We start from the raw sequence: 13,147 nt of genomic DNA on the forward strand, positions 1-13,147 counted from the left end.
TAATTATGAGATACCCATGACAAGAAATTAAAACTAATTTAGTGCTGCTCTTGGTCCTGCATGCAAATACAATCTCAAATGATAACTGAAGCAATTCCAGATATCATACAAACACAAACTCATATTAAACAAGAATAAAACTAATATTGGACTTTGATGCTGATAAGACACAGTGGAACTGTATAGAATAAGTAACCCATATACATTTAAGCCTATTTACAAAAGACTGACTCGGCAATCGATTTAACGATCAGCCAATTTACACTGAAAACCATCCCATGGTCGCACATACTTTTCAATCAATCAGTCAATCAATCAATCAATCAAGCCTTTCATAGTGGACCACCATCACAAGATACAGTAACAACAACAAAAATTCATAATACTTTACAGAGAAATGCATTATACATGCTATATGTTAGGTCAAGGTGGACAATCACAGAGGGAGCACCAGCATCAGCATTGAACAAGAGATCATTCACAATCTGGAGCAGAGCAGTTTCAGTACTGTGATGCGCCCGGAAACCAGACTGTAGAGATTCAAGTAGATTGCAAGCAAACGCTCAGCTTTCCCAAAACTTCATCTCTTTGTTTATTTTCTGATTCCTGTTTTTGGTCTGACGTCCCCCACTTCAGCTGTCTTTGTGACACGTGGAGTCATTGTGGGATTACCAGCGCCTCCTAGACGCAGACCAGAGTGGGAAAAAATAAAACAAAAAAAACAACAAAAATAAACAAAAAAAAATGGAAGGCTGGAGAGATGGCTGCACGGACCTGGAGGAGCTCCTCAGTGGTCTGGAGGACCAAGGCTGGTACCTTGCCTGCGGGGTGTACGGGCACGTGGTGGCTGTCTGCCCCTTCCAAGAGGAGGAGGAGGAATCAGCCCAGGAGAGGAAGGTGAGGAGAAGGAGGGGCAGAAAAAATCTGCAGCAGCAGCCACAGCAGCAGCAGGAGGAGGTCGGGGATGAGTGTTGGGAGTTTTTTTTAAAGAACCTTGCGGCCGAGCTGTGCCCCGGCTGTGGGGCGTATGGGCACACGTTGGCCATCTGCCCCGCATAATATACAGGGGCGGAAGTAATGCCTGAGTGGGATGAGCCCGTGCGTCCAGCGCTCAGATGGGGGGACAGTGAGCGTCCAGCGCCCAGACAGGGGGACCGTGAGTTTCCAGCGCCCAGACGGGGGGACCGTGGGAAACCAAAGCCCGAGGGATTGCTGTTGCCACCTTTGCCAGCAGAGGAAGAATGCCTGCTGACCCCATCTCCACCAGCAGAGGAAGAATGCCTGCTGTCCCCATCTCCAACAGCAGAGGGTGAGTGCCTGCTTGTATCACCACCTGGAGGAGAGGAGCAGGTGCTTCCTCTGCCTCCATCATCTTCCCCTGCAAGTGAGGGAGAGCCACACCAGTCCCCTGAAAGTGAGGGAGAGCCGCACTAGTCCCCTGCAAGTGAGGGAGAGCTGTACCAGTCCCCTGTAATAAGGGTGGACTACACACCGCTCCCATCTCCGCCGCCAGGAGACTACACGCCACTCCTACCTCCGTCGCCAGGAAACTACACACCTCCGCCACCTCCATCGGCAGGAGCAGAACAGCAGGAGCTGTCTCTGCCTCCGCCACCTCCATCGGCAGGAGAGTATATGCCTCTGCCATCTCCATTGGCAGGAGCAGAGCAGCAGAAGCTGCCTCTGCCTCTGCCACCTCCACTACAAGAGGGTGAATTCCTGCTGGGTCCCTGTCCACCAGCAGAGGGTGAATGCCTGCTGGGTCCCCGTCCACCAGCAGAGGGTGAATGCCTGTTGGGTCCCCATCCACCAGCAGAGGATGAATGCCTGCTGGGTCCCCGTCCAACAGCAGAGGGTGAATGCTTGCTGGGTCCCTTTCCACCAGCAGAGGATGAATACCTGTTGGTATCACTTCACCCACCAGCAGAGGATGAATGCCTGCAGGTATCACTTCCCCCACCATCACAAGGCGAGAAGCTGGAGCTGCCTCTGCCTCCATCACCCTCAGAGGGAGAGGATCAGGAGCTGCCTCCCCCTGCACCAAAAGGACCAGGACTAGATGCTGGCGGTCCTCAGCAGCCCTTGCATAGGCTGCTGAGGGAAGCACAGGGAAGAATCGCCCGGCCGCAGTGGCCGAGAAGAGGGCCAACACCCACACCCCAGCTTGTCCTGACTCCCTGCATCGCTTCGCCCAAGGAAGCCTGTCTCGCTTCACCCAAGGATGCCTGCCTTGTTTTGCCCAAGGATACCTGTTTCGCTTCGCCCAAGGATGCCTGTCTCGCTTCATCCAAGGTTGCTTGCCTCGCTTTGCCCAAGGTTGCCTGCCACTCCGCATTGCCTGGGGTTGCCTGTTGCTCCACATTGCCTGGGGTTGCCTATTGCTCTGCATCACCTAGGGTTGCCAGCCGTTCCGCATCACCCGGAGTTGCCAGCTGTTCTGCATCGCCTGGGGTCACTGGAACTGCTTCGGGTGGGTTGCAGTCAGCTCTGCTTGGCCGCAGGGGTCAGTGTGGCCGGAGCCCCACCAGAGGGAGCTGCCGGCTCTGAAAAAGTGGGGAGAGGTCAGGAGGCCACCTTTCCCCGCAGCAATTTCACTGCAGGAGTTCTGGGGGCTGGAGTCCCCCCAGAGGGAGCTGCAGGCTATAAAGGGGGGGGAGGTCTGGAGACCACCAACCCCAGCAGCTTTTCCCCTGCTGGACTTGCCCCGGCTGAAGGAGTCAGTCTGGGAGCTGTCGGCACTTCTGCTGTAGCAGCATCATTCAGCATTTCCGCTGCCAGTGGTACAGTGGGAGGAGAGATTCGCCCCACTGTCAGCACGTCTGCTGACAGCATGGCCAGTAGCAGCCTGGCTACTGGCAACATTGCCGCACATCAACCCCTTAAAGTCCCTGTTCTTGGCCCAGGACTCTGAGCGAGACTTTTGGGATTTTAAGAGGGTAGGTGGCCATTGAGGCCATGTGTGCTTTGCACAAGGGGGGGGGGGGGGGGGGGGGGGGGGGGGGGGGGGTATATGTGGCAAAGTTCCCCGCCCCTGTGTGTGTTTTGTGTTGTATGTTGTGTGTTAATGTTGGTGTACATTGGTACATGGGATATAAACGGGTCTGTGTAGCACAAGTGTTTAAAATATATATTTATTTAGGCACGAGGATTGCACAGCACGTCACGTGCAAGTAAAAAGTAATAATATGTGAGCACAGGGAATTGAACTTTATTAATTCACGTGCAGTTGTACCGCGACTCCAATTGAATGATTGATTAGCAATCGAGTCTCAGTACAGCTGCATGAAAGCAGCATGTTTTCACTCACTCGGTTTTGTGTGTTCGGTGAGTGTTGAATGAGATTGGAGACGGAGGTAATTGTAATAATAATAGTTAAAAATAGAAGCTCACCTAGTTTTGTCTGTATAGTCCGTTTTGTTTGTCTTTTTATTTTGGCGACGAGTGCCGTGTCCTAAATTATTAAATGTTGAGCGGTACCAACCGCTCAGCTCCACCCAACTCCACCTCTCTGTCGTTTAGTTCCTGGTTCCTGTTTCTGGTCTGACGTCCCCCACTCCAGCCGTCTTTGTGACAGTCCCATAGTTAGGATTTCAGAGAAGTACTTCACCCTGGCGGCGGCAAGCACATGCCTGTAACTCCTGAAAGGGTCGGTTTAGATCTCTCTGTGAATCATTAGTCCAGACGACCTCAACTTGCGCTCAAGCTTGCGACAGGCAGACTTAAGCACTCGAAGTTTGAGGGTGTACCATGGGCAGTTTCAATCTTTCTTGACCGTTCTATCAGTAAGGGTGGCGTTGTAGAGGGTCACTGCATCATCAACTGAGGACGGCAGAGTACCAGTTAGAGGGGATGCAGAGAACGTTCCGAGAGTTTCATAGAATTCAGCAGATTCTTGGGACAGAAGGAGATAATAGTATCAGTAGCGGAGAAAGGAACAGGGAGATTAATATTAGCAGTGATTAAGAAATGGTCAGAGAGAGAGAGAGAGAGAGAGAGATATCTGAGTTGGAGAGATTGGAGATATCAAGGCCCCTGGTGATGAGCAGATCCAGGGTGTGTGCTAGGGTGTGAGTGGGGACATTGACAGATGGAGAGAGTCCAAGACAGTCCAGAAGCATGTTGATGTCGGTCACTAGGGGAGAGGAAGGCAAGTCAATATGAATGTTAAAGTCACCTAGGAGTAGGTTTTTGTCAGCAGAAGTGCAGACGAGGGAGAGGAATAAGAACATAAGAACATAAGAAAGTTTACAAACGAGAGGAGGCCATTCGGCCCATCTTGCTCGTTTGGTTGTTAGTAGCTTATTGATCCCAGAATCTCATCAAGCAGCTTCTTGAAGGATCCCAGGGTGTCAGCTTCAACAACATTACTGGGGAGTTGATTCCAGACCTTCACAATTCTCTGTGTATAAAAGTGCCTCCTATTTTCTGTTCTGAATGCCCCTTTGTCTAATCTCCATTTGTGACCCCTGGTCCTTGTTTCTTTTTTCAGGCTGAAAAAGTCCCTTGGGTCGACACTGTCAATACCTTTTAGAATTTTGAATGCTTGAATTAGGTCACCACATAGTCTTCTTTGTTCAAGACTGAACAGATTCAATTCTTTTAGCCTGTCTGCATATGACATGCCTTTTAAGCCTGGAATAATTCTGGTCGCTCTTCTTTGCACTCTTTCTAGAGCAGCAATATCTTTTTTATAGCGAGGTGACCAGAACTGAACACAATATTCAAGATGAGGTCTTACTAGTGCATTGTACAGTTTTAACATTACTTCCCTTGATTTAAATTCAACACTTTTCACAATGTATCCGAGCATCTTGTTAGCCTTTTTTATAGCTTCCCCACATTGTCTAGATGAAGACATTTCTGAGTCAACAAAAACTCCTAGGTCTTTTTCATAGATTCCTTCTTCAATTTCAGTATCTCCCATATGATATTTATAATGTACATTTTTATTTCCTGCGTGCAGTACCTTACACTTTTCTCTATTAAATGTCATTTGCCATGTGTCTGCCCAGTTCTGAATCTTGTCTAGATCATTTTGAATGACCTTTGCTGCTACAACAGTGTTTGCCACTCCTCCTACTTTTGTGTCGTCTGCAAATTTAACAAGTTTGCTTACTATACCAGAATCTAAATCATTAATGTAGATTAGGAATAGCAGAGGACCTAATACTGATCCCTGTGGTACACCGCTGGTTACCACACTCCATTCTGAGGTTTTTCCTCTAATAAGTACTTTCTGTTTTCTACATGTTAACCACTCCCTAATTCATGTACATGTGTTTCCTTGAATCCCAACTGCATTCAGTTTGAGAATTAATCTTTTGTGCGGGACTTTGTCAAAAGCTTTCTGGAAATCTAAATAAACCATGTCATATGCTTTGCAATTATCCATTATCGATGTTGCATCCTCAAAAAAATCAAACAAGTTAGTTAGACACGATCTCCCTTTCCTAAAACCATGTTGACTGTCTCCCAGGACCCTGTTACCATATAGGTAATTTTCCATTTTGGATCTTATTATAGTTTCCATAAGTTTGCATATAATAGAAGTCAGGCTTACTGGTCTGTAGTTACCTGGTTCAGTTTTGTTTCCCTTTTTGTGGATCGGTATTACGTTTGCAATTTTCCAGTCTGTCGGTACCACCCCTGTGTCAAGAGACTGCTGCATGATCTTGGTTAGCGGTTTGTAAATTACTTCTTTCATTTCTTTGAGTACTACTGGGAAGATCTCATCCGGCCCAGGGGATTTGTTTATTTTAAGAGCTCCTAGTCCCTTTAACACTTCTGCCTCAGTTATGCTAAAGTTATTTAAAACTGGATAGGAACTGGATGACATGTGGGGCATGTTGTCAGTATCTTCCTTTGTAAAAACTTGTGAAATGTAATCATTTAATATATTTGCTATTTTTTTTTTCTTCATCTACGATTTTGCCATTTGTGTCTCTTAAACATTTAATCTCCTCTTTGAATGTTCTCTTGCTGTTGTAATATTGGAAAAACATTTTGGAATTGGTTTTAGCTCCCTTAGCAATGTTCATTTCTATTTCTCTCTTGGCCTTTCTAACTTCCTTTTTGACTTGCGTTTGCAGTTCCGTGTACTCTTTCTGCGTACTTTCTTTTTGGTCCTTTTTTAATGCTCTATAAAGTGCCTTTTTTCACTGAATATTTTTTTTAATTGATCTATTAAACCATTTTGGCAATTTAGTTTTACATTTAGATTTGTCTACTTTAGGGATGTAATTGTTTTGCGCCTCTAGTACTGCATTTTTGAAGAACAACCATCCTTCTTCTGTGGGTGTTTTCTCTATTTTACTCCAATCTACTTCTGTTAGTCTCTGTTTCATGCCTTCATAGTTTGCTTTTCTAAAATTGTAAACCTTAGCTTTAGTCTTTACTTTTGGGGATTTAAAAAACACTTCAAATGAGACCATGCTGTGGTTTGAGTTTGCCAGTGGTTCTCTGACCTGTTTTAGTTATTCTGTCTTCGTTATTTGAAAAGACTAAATCAAGGCATGCCTCCCCTCTAGTCGGTGCCTTGACAAATTGTGTTAGGAAGCAGTCATTTGTCATTTCCACCATTTCAATTTCATCCTTCGTGCTACCCACCAGGTTTTCCCATTTTATATGGGGGAAGTTGAAATCCCCCATTAGTATGGCTTCTCCTTTGCTACACGCATTTCTAATGTCATTGTATAACAGATTATTTTGCTCACCATCTGAATCTGGCGGTCTATAGCATGCTCCTATTATTATGCCCTTTGAATTTTTGTCCGTTATTCTGACCCATATTGATTCGGCTTTATTTTCTTTGTCCAGGTTTAACACCTGGGCTTCAAGACTGTTTCTTATGTATAGCGCTACCCCTCCTCCTCTTCTGTCCTGCCTGTCTTTCCTATACAGTGTATACCGACAAATATTATATTTGTCCCCATCACTCTCAGACAACCAAGTTTCTGTAACACCTATCACATCATCGTTACTTGTTAGTGCAGTAGCTTCAAGTTCTAGAATTTTGTTTCTGATACTTCTAGCATTTAGATAAATACATGTAATTGTTGTCTTACCTGAGTTGTTGTTCTTGTTTTGATGCGGTCTCCCTTCTGTTTTTTTGTTGATTTCTCCCCCCTTCCTTTCTAGTTTAAATGCTTCTGAACCTGCTCGAGGATCTTTTCTCCAAGTAGACTGGTTCCCTTGTTATTTAAGTGCAGTCCATCCCGTCTATACAGATAGTCCTCGTTGTAGAATGTGGTCCAATGATCAAGACAGGTGAAGCCTTCCCGTGTGCACCACATCTTCAGCTATGCGTTTTGATTAATTATTTCTAGCTGTCCATATGGTCCTTTGCAAGGTGCCGGTAGTATACCAGAAAATACCACAGTTTTGGTTTTCTCTTTTAATTTCCTTCCTAGCTCTCTGAATTTGTTTTGCAGGGATTTTGGTCTGTCTCTTCCAATGTTGTTTGTACCGATGTGGACGACTACTACCGGGTCGTCTCCTGTTCGTTCTAGGAGCCTGTCCACGTTCTCAGTGATGTGCTTGACCGAGGCTCCCGGAAGGCAGCACACTGTTGTAGTAAGGGGGTCCAAAGTGCGAATTGAACTTGTTGTGTTTCTCAATATGGAGTCCTCAACAATCATGACCTCCCTTCTTTTTGCTGTCTGGTCACCACTGTTAATAGGGTCCTGGATGTTGTTCCTTTCATTCTCTTGTTGTTGGTTCTGCTCATCAAAATTCTGAAGTGACTCAAATTTGTTGGTTGTTTTGATTTCTGGTGGTTGTGTTTGACGAAGTTTCTTTTTTTCCCTGCTTCTGCCTACCTGAACCCAACTGTTCTGACCTTCTATCTGTTGATCAATTCTGGAAACTTGGCAATAAAAGCAGAGTTGCTTTTAGGTGGACGGTAGATGATAGCAAGGGTGAGGGACAAGGGAGAGGGAAATGAAGAAAAGGCAGACAAAGAAAGAACTGAGGAAGCGAGCACAAAATCTGCATTAGCTGTAGTGCCCCTGCCTCAGCCAGTGAGCCAAAGAGGGAATAGCCCTTTGGGGTGGCTAGATGCAGCAAGTGCATGTCATTTACAGGGTGCCAGGTTTCAGCTAGACAGAGAAGATCAAGATTGGTATGGTTATAAGTTCCCTGAGAAGGAGAGATTTGTTAGTCAGAGAGTGACAATTGAAAAAGGAGATTTTCAAGTTTGTAGCAGGCAGCGTAGGGGGAAAAGGAGCTAGAAGGGAATGTGAGCAGATACTTACCAGTGTTCATTCTGGGAGTAGAGAATGAGTGAGCACGCTTTGTCCAAGGGAGGTAGAAGTTAGCTGTCACAGTAGAAATGAGGCCTCTAGTAGCCATTGGGAGGGATTTGAAAAAGGTCCTCGATCCACTTGAAGCAGATTTCCACTCTGATATTAGGGTGGGTGAAGCAAACATCTGGTGATGCTGCCTATGGAGATTTATTTGCACATAAACTTTGCAGTTTTCTACCATCATATAATTGAATACTAATCAGTGAAGTACAATCTTTCTGATTTTTTCCATGCTCCGGTAAACATAAATAATAATCACAATACTCAGACTTTGACAGTTTGTGTTTAATTAATTGATGCAGCTGCATTTTAGTACCAGTAATAGCGGTAGCTGAATTTGTTTTTGCTGTATATTGTGATAAACACTTACAGTGCAGGCTATTTTGGATTATTTATAATAACTTTGCTGAATAGAAAGCGAATACATGTGTTTCTGAAGAGCTCTCTTTATTCTGTGCACCCAAAGTCCTGCAAGTGAACAGTTTTAAGAATTACTGGTTGGTATTCTATCCTAAACCAGCAGTTTGTCAGTCCCAAATTGTTGTGACACAAAGTATATATTAAATAAATGAGAAAAAAATAAAATGTGTTAATCAGGGTTATTTTGCCTTTTATTGCAACTGTGGTACCATTCAGTAGAGTGAAAATTGTAAAGGGTTACTTGAGCTGAAACCTTCAGACAGAGGTGATGCGGTTTTAAAAAAGATTGAAAAAACACTGATATATACTAACAATAATAAACAGCATTTGAACATGTTATCAGCTAAGTCAGTTGAACACCGATGGCGTCTAAAATGATAATTTCATTCTTTGAAATCTCACTGCGATAAATCCCTTTATTAACAACATGGGCATTCACCAAAGAGCACTGGAAGGTAAAGAAGCTACAAACATATCGTTTCCCATCCAAACTCTTCTGTCATGCTTACAATAAGCAGTGGTCATGAATGCTGTCAGAGAGCCAACAGGACTAATGCAGCCACATTTTAATGTTTTGAAATTATTTTTTAATAAACAGAATCTCCTCATTTTACAGTTGACATTTATATGTTCTACGTTCTATGGGTGTTCGGAGGAGGAACTGGAGAGCGAGAGGAGAGAGAGATATTTAAAACAAGAGATAAAGGATCTGTGAAGGCTACTGTCCAGCCGAACCTTGACTTATTATTTGTGTTAGTGATTATTTTTGTTTAATTATTTATTTGTGTGCTCTCTGAGCAAGTGTTTATTTTTGTATTATTATTTTTTTTAGGTTTTTTTTTTTTTTTTTTTTTTTTACCTCTAGTGGCTCTATTGCTTCAGTAAAATATGTACTGAATACCTAATGTACAAGACAGTGTAAGAGAAGTGCTATGGTAGATTATATTTGAAACATACAAAAAATATACGCTAACACTAATAATTTTAATTTTGAAAACTGATCATTGCCCTCCCCTCCTCACTCCAGCTAGTGCTATCCAGAAGCAAAACTTTAATTAAGCAAATCTGTTAAACCAGACAAAGAAATCAGTAAAATATCTCAATTTTTAAAAGCAACATGCTTTTACTTTATTTTAAACAACACAATTGCCTGATATTTTGGGTAATTGTGGAGAGATTATGATGGTGTGTGTGGGAGGTTAAAATTAGATTTTTTATATATATATATATATATATATATATATATATATATATATATATATATATATATATATATATATATATATATATATATATGTATGTACTTGTGGAAGGGGTGTGGGTAATTCACTGACTAGGAGACAGACAGGTGTACTTGAAAACACCACACAGGTGCCCAGTTTTATTTGCAAACAGTTCTTGCTTTTTTTCCGGCAGAGGGCACTGTTGACCGTGGGCTGCCTATCAACGATGATAGACAGCACCACGGAAATACCACAGCTGGTACGTGAACAGCAAGTGCACTCGCAGGTGCTCAAAGAAATAATAATGAAAACAGAAGGCGAAAACAACAATGGAAAATAAAACAGTAATAAAACTACAAATAAATAACGCTGCACTCGGCAGCGTTATCCCGGTCGTCGCTATCCGCACGACCCGGATCACCATCCTACTCTGTAGACTAACTAGCCTGCTCTTTCACAATACGCCGGGGTCTGCCCAAGGGTTCCCCGCTCTCTCTGTCTCGCTATGAAACTCTTTGTTTCGCCTGATTTCCGGTCCTGGATCAGAGCTTCCGCACTCTCGTTGCGTCTAAGTGGGCAGACCTGAGGAAACAGCAGAGCACTTCTTTATAGGGCTAGCAATCTACCAAGACTCGCCTCTCAGCCATTCAGAGAGGGGGGAAGTCCACACACCCACATTCCCACCTCCCCGTGTCACTGCCATGACTCACAGGCGGTTGTTGGACGACCGTCGCCCTCTTCCTGCAGCCCGTGAACACGCCAGCAGAGTCAGCACAGATCGCTCCCTGTTACAGTACTGTTTAGCTCATTACTTGATTTTTTACTAAGCTTTGTGTCTTCTGTATAAAAACAGTCTTCCCTTCCTGTTGGCATTTACTGTTTGTTGCTTGTACATGCTGTCACAAGTAACGCTGAATCAGCTAGGCTGGTCAATAAAACACTGAATCCTTTGTATGGATAATCTCAGTAACTAAGGCTCATGGTTCATCAACTGATTCAGATTCAGTTGTATTGTGTCTGCCAACTGATGATGTGAAGCAGAACAGTAATTGGATACCAGGAAATATGAATAACAGTGAGTTTTGGCCTTCTTCAGTATTCTGGAAGGAAGGCATATCTTGCAAAGTGACCTTGTGTGAGAAGAATGAAATGTACAGTAACAATGTGTACAGATCCAGAACTATTGTACATGGTGCAGAAGTAACCCTGACACATAAATTAAAACATAATCCTCTTGTTAATTGTGCATGTAATATGTGCCAAAGCAAGTCATCAGTGACTGGGCCCAGACTTTGTCCGGCATGCAGTCCTTTGGCTAAACACTGTAGAATCTTGTTTGAATGCAATGATTCTGTAGGAGTTTCTTTCTCTCATTTAAATGTAAACCCAAAAAGATATTAAGAGGATTGAATACATGAGTTGTGAAAGGGTCACTTAGTAAAATGGGCACATCTGAGAAAATTAGAATGTGAGGAAGGTGTCCCTGCTAAGCGTGTACAAGTGTCTTGTAGGTACAAAGTCAAGGCCATGGAGACTCACACCTGTGATGCGAGACGATGGATTCAAGGGCCTATTGTCGTGTTCGCTGAGCCAACCCGAGCTGAACCTGAGACCAAAGTGGAGTTCTGCTGGGAGCGAGCTGAAACCCTGGAAATGGACTGGATGATCCTAAAAATGAAATGTATTAATGCAATAATATGTGTTATAACCCTTTGCAGTGTTTGAATAATCTTTAGTTTGGAAAATTATGTAAGCGTGTAATCAAAAGTAACGCTTAATGCTGTTTTAATCAGTAATTGTGAAAATTATGTATTCTTTTTATATAAAAATCATGCAGTAGAAACTGGTATAGTTTGATACAAGTGGCTAGTTTTGGGTAGTTTCTTATCAAGATGTGTTTGGTTCCCAGAATTGAATGCTAAGTTTCTACAGCACCCTTTTTAGCCTAAGAAAATGTTGTTAAATGTTGAAATAAGATTTAATATGCTTGCTTTTTACTAAAAACTATTTGTGTGTGTAAGACCATATGCTTAACACTGCCTGTTATAATAATATACATGAAATTGTTTCTCATCAAGATAAGTTTACATTTAAAATAGTTAGTAATCGTGTGCCATAGGGAATAAACTGTTTAGTTTGACTCTGAGTTAAATGATGATGCAACATAAAGAGATGTTGTTTGAAATATAAAATAAGAAGCTTAAACAAATAATAAAAAGTAATTTTAAAAGTAGAGGATAGGTTTTGAAAAAAGGTAAACTTTATGTGAACTTTCGTCCCGAATTTTCTGTGAGCCTGTTTTTTAGAGAAAGCCGTGCCTGGTAAAGGGAGGCATAGTTGGCACGCAGAGCGAGAATTCTTTTATCAAAAAGATTATAGCGTCAAGGTTAAAATTTAACGAGGGAAATTATCTTCTCACCCTAGAAGAAGGGGGAACATTGCTAAAAGACAACGCTGGAAATTAGGAAGATTGGTGTGCCACTAGCGAACCGGTTTTAGCTGGCTTGTGTGCCGCTAAAAGAATAAGAGTTCGTCCGCAGTTCAGCTGAGTTCATGCTGTTAAGAACCTCATAGGACAGAGACATTATAGTCTTGCACTTAAATAAAAAACAAATAGATTATTCATGAAGAGAAACTTTATATTAGAAAAACATAAGATGGAAGTTCCCTATAATATCTGTTAAATACATACCTGTAAGGAGAGAAGGAAACTAATTTGAAAAATAGGATGATATGAGGGAATATATACTTAGAAACCAGGTATATAATCAATATAATTATAACTGATAGTGTTGTATATATTTTAAACAACACTCATATATTCAAAATAACATTATTCTTTTTGTATACACATATAAAATAAAGGAATAGCAAGGGTCTAGTGAACTATGTTTCACCTAACTTTTTAGATAGAGGAGGGGTCGAGAAATGAGTGGATGAGATCATGGTCAAGTGTTTGGAACAGGTGTCATATCTTGGAAAGTTATTGGCATATGGCCCTAAAATTTTATGTTGTTGCGTGCCAAAGAAAGATAAGAAGTGTCTAACCAAATTAATGACTGGATTTGATAAAGTCTCTCCATGTATTTCAATGGAGACCAAAACCTATAAAACCTCATGTCTTTTACAGTGAGGTACCACAATCAAGACTCAGCTTGGCAGAGTGAAGTGGTCCATCATTTGTAGATCTCCACAAGACAA

Source organism: Polyodon spathula, chromosome 7 (assembly GCF_017654505.1).
Source record: "Polyodon spathula isolate WHYD16114869_AA chromosome 7, ASM1765450v1, whole genome shotgun sequence".
NCBI lineage: Eukaryota > Metazoa > Chordata > Actinopteri > Acipenseriformes > Polyodontidae > Polyodon > Polyodon spathula.